The sequence below is a fragment of the Puma concolor genome, chromosome A2 (genome assembly GCF_028749965.1).
Source record: "Puma concolor isolate L17-30 chromosome A2, mPumCon1.1.hap2, whole genome shotgun sequence".
Classification (NCBI taxonomy): domain Eukaryota; kingdom Metazoa; phylum Chordata; class Mammalia; order Carnivora; family Felidae; genus Puma; species Puma concolor.
This window is the reverse complement of record NC_141668.1, coordinates 92,326,805-92,330,854: the sequence shown is the minus strand read 5'-3', so window position 1 is coordinate 92,330,854 and position 4,050 is coordinate 92,326,805. Positions and strand designations below refer to the sequence as shown.

Here is a 4,050-nt window from a genome sequence, read left to right as displayed (position 1 = left end):
CCCCCTCTCTACCTGACACAAGGAGAAGGGCCAGAAAATAAAGTAGAAGGTGCAAACCTGGGCTACATTCCCACATTGTCCCCCTTTGCAGCCTAAGCCTGGTCTCCCTTGCTCCCTCCTCCTCTTCTAGTGTAAGTACTTTCCCCAGCCTGGATATAGTCCTGGAAGTGAAGGAGTGACCCTCAGTCTCCACCCACTTGAAGCATTCGCCCTGCAGGATGACTACCAGTGCCATGGATCCAACCACTGTCTGCATGAGCCTTATAGGGCTTTCCCGCAGATAAAACCCTAATGTGCCTACTCAGGGATTCTGAATTCAACCAAGGATATGAACATAGGTCTTTCCTCTGGCCTCTTGCTTTAATGTCATAGAGATTTCAGACCAGATTGCTAGAATTTAGACCTATCCTTCTGTCTAATATAGAAATTATTCATAGTTAAGTATCATATAAATCCTGGTAAAACAGGTTCCTGCAGTAGCTCAACATAGTATTTTCTATACATCATTTCTTATTCTGTTCTATGCTCAGATCTGAGGTTTGGGGCCTGCGTTAGTTTCCTGGGGCTGCTGCCACCAATGAACACAAACTGGGTGGCTTAAAACAATAGACATTTATTCTCTTACAGTTCTAGAGGCCAGACCCCCAAAAGGATCAGCAGGGGCCGTTCTTTCTGAAGGCTCTGAGGAAGTATCTGTTCCGCACCTCTCCTCCAGGTTCTGGTGGCTCCCGGCAACCCTCAGCATTCTTTGGCTTCTGGCCTAACTCCAGTGTTGGTCTCCATCTTCACAGTTCTTCTTACCCATGTCTGTGTGTTAAATAACATTTTCCTTTCTCTTACAAGGACACCAGTCACTGGATTTGGGGCCCGCCCTCAATCCAGGATGACCTCAGCTCAGAATCCTTAATTATGTCTGCAAAATTCCTATTTCCAAATATGGTCACATTTCTAGGTACAGGGGTTAGGACTTAAATCTATCTTTTGGGAGTGACTGTGCACCCATGATGGGGCCCAACAGGCGGGTCACATCTGTAGCAGTTGTTCCACCGAGGTGGTGACCTAGAAAAAAGCTCTATCTGATAATTGGCTATTTGGAACAAATTGGGAAATAGCTTCCTTCTGACTTTAAAGTTAGGTCATATGCTCTGAAGAGTATTTGTTGTTAATGAGAATTTAGAGTCTCTCTCTCTCTCTCTCTCTCCGCCCCCCCTTGAAACATGCCCACACACACAATTGTATTGTAATTTTCTACTTTAAATAATTTTCCCATTTTCTAAAGTGAATTCCTCTCAGTTTTCCACAAGACATTCCATTCTCCATCTTCACCTAGAATTGGACAAATGACTTAGCTTTTCAAAGAATGTCTCCCACATTCTTCAAAATCACACATTCTCCCATATTCCTTAAGGCAAGGAATTGCCTTTTGTCACCATGTTCCTTCCCTGAATGTGATGGTGAAAAGGCCTTGACCACCCCCACCCTCTTGCCAACTTTAGCTATGGCCACATGCTTCTCCTGCTCAGAAGCCAGCAGGAGACAGTAGCTGGGATGCTGGAGCTATTTAGAGTGGTATGATTAGTTTTCACTCTCCTGACCCACAGGCTTTGCCATTTGATGAATTTACGACATTGCTTGTGAATATCAGTTTCTACTTAGTAACTAACAAGAATGACTGATTACACAATCCCAAATTGATACTTGGAAACTTTTAAGAAAAAAAAGACTGGGAGATGAGATTTATTACCATTCTCAAGTGCTTCCTGAACAGAATTTAAAACTCCCTCCTGGAAAAGATTGTAAAATAAGACTCTCCTTGGCCAAGGGAGAATAGTCTACAGAAACCAAACATAAATATCAAACAAGGAAACAAAGTCTTCTGGGAGAAATAAGGATGGCAATGAGATGTGGAAGTCAGAGAGAGAAATTGAAAGAGAGAGGGAGAGAGAGAGAGTGGGACACATGTTTGCACAAGCCTAATGATGTCAGCCTGTTCACAAGAGTTCACAAGAATGCCTTCCCCACTTACCACAAGGGAGCCAAGACCAGTATGAAGATGGGGCTCTTCTAATCATGGCCTCAGTTACTTTCCTCTCCCCATTGTTTGTACCCACTCTGTGTTACACAATGCCAGGACTAGGAAAAAATGATACTGCCTGAATCTCATTGAAGTGTTCTTTAGCCTCAACGGTGACGTGAAGCCTGCTTTAGATACCTTAAAAATTGGTTGGGCACCTTGAAACTGACTTTAGCAAGAATTAAATCTGTGGCATTGAGTTATAGAGAGGAAAACTAGCTCTTTTGGACTAATGGTAGGTGTACTACTTTGCAAAAAGGAGACCAGAAAGGGAAGTGGAACACCCTAACATAAAGAGGTGCAGTACTCTCTATATTCACTGGACCATAGCAGCTGCAAAAAAGGTATAGTTCATCTCCTTAAATTAAATGGAGAGATGCTCCTTTTCTTCACAGGATGGAAACCACTATGATAATCTACACAAGTATTTAACTTACCAGAAAAGTGGTTTAAAAAATTAGTGACAAATTGTTTTCTCTTTTACCTCTGTGCTTTTGCCCAGAGGAAGAGACACAATATTATACTATTGGTACTTGCCTGCTGTCCTCTGGGAAATAGTCTCTCAATATGGAAAAGACAGGGATCAGAATAGCCCAGGAATAAGGGAATCCATCCATCCATCCATCCATCCATCCATCCATCATCCTACCAACACATTGAGTACAGGGGCATTCAGCACTGTAAGGGATGTAAAGGTAAATATGACACAATGCTGAAATTATATACCTTTTAACTGCAGAATCTTGTGATTCTGTAGTTTTCCCCATTTGATGATAAATCCACCAATCTTCCTCTAGCCATGCTCAGCAGTTGACTACCAGAGAAAGAGGTATCTATCTGAAGTCAAGAAATTTATGTTCAAATCCCAGTCCTGTTACAAGTTGTGTGGTTATGGGTTAATTAATTAAACTGTCTAGACCACAGCTTCCTCATTTGCAAGTGAGAAATAATTCCACCTTCAGAGTTATAGGGAATAAACAAAATATATAAAACTGCATGTAGTAGTTCTCTTTCTCCTAATTCTTATAGGAAGACCTTTCCATCTAACAAGAATGTAGCATTTCTCTGTAAAATAGTCTATGGTATTTACAACTTTGGTTTAAGACTTGTAAAGAAAGGAATTTAATTGTATTCCTCAAGTCAGTATTACCTGGCAGGTCTCCTGGTGTTTTTTTTTTGCGGACTATCTCCTTTCCAGGATTCTCAGAATGTCCTAGTCTGAAGAAGTTTCGAAGTTCTCGGTCCACCTCCTGCTTCGTGCCAGGTCACCTTGGGTTTCTGTCTTTTCCAGCGCTGCATCTCCTTGAATATTTATGGTTTTAGCACATGCTAATGCATTTAGGAGCTCCAAAGGAACCATTATTGCTCTTACTCATGCTTAAATGTTTGCTCACCCAGCCCATAGACTCGCTGGCACATACCAGGGAGCCACATGCTTTTCCCAAGTATGTGGGTCAAAGGCTATTTTTTATCATTTGGGTCAGATACATACTATTTATAAACTTATCTTAATTAGATTTTTAAAAATATCCTAAAGTTTCTCCAGCCAAAACTTTGGGTTCAGAAAATGTTTATTCCTGAATGGTATTTTTTATTATTCAAAATGCATTTATGGTTCTTGAGAAAAATAAGATGAGAATTGGTAAATGCCATTTGAAATAAAGGGGGAAATATCTACAGAGGTGGAAATTCCACACTATTTTTCTAATTTCATAGAGATTACACTGGGCATAATTGTGGATTTTTAAAAAGACCTTGCCCTACCAATTTCTTCTGCCAACCAGATCTGAGATTATGGGCAAATAATCTCTCAGAGTTTACTTTTCCAATTTGTAAATGGGGAGTATAATACCTAAGTTCAGGATAGTGTGAAATCATAGGTAATGCCTGTAAAGCATGTGGAAGACAGCCTGAAACATTACACTCAATAAACACTGTATCCTTGTTTTGATTTCCTCATATTTCCCACTACATGC

General features: G+C 40.7%; 1 long non-coding RNA gene across 1 annotated transcript; it reads right to left on the bottom strand.

The window, feature by feature from the left end:
• Positions 1-593: 593 nt before the first annotated feature.
• LOC147583322 (uncharacterized) lies at positions 594-3,457 on the bottom strand. The gene is made up of 2 exons (XR_015243038.1): positions 3,225-3,457; positions 594-807 (listed from the first exon to the last, which is right to left on the bottom strand). It is a non-coding gene; the product is annotated as an uncharacterized LOC147583322 (long non-coding RNA).
• Positions 3,458-4,050: the final 593 nt, after the last annotated feature.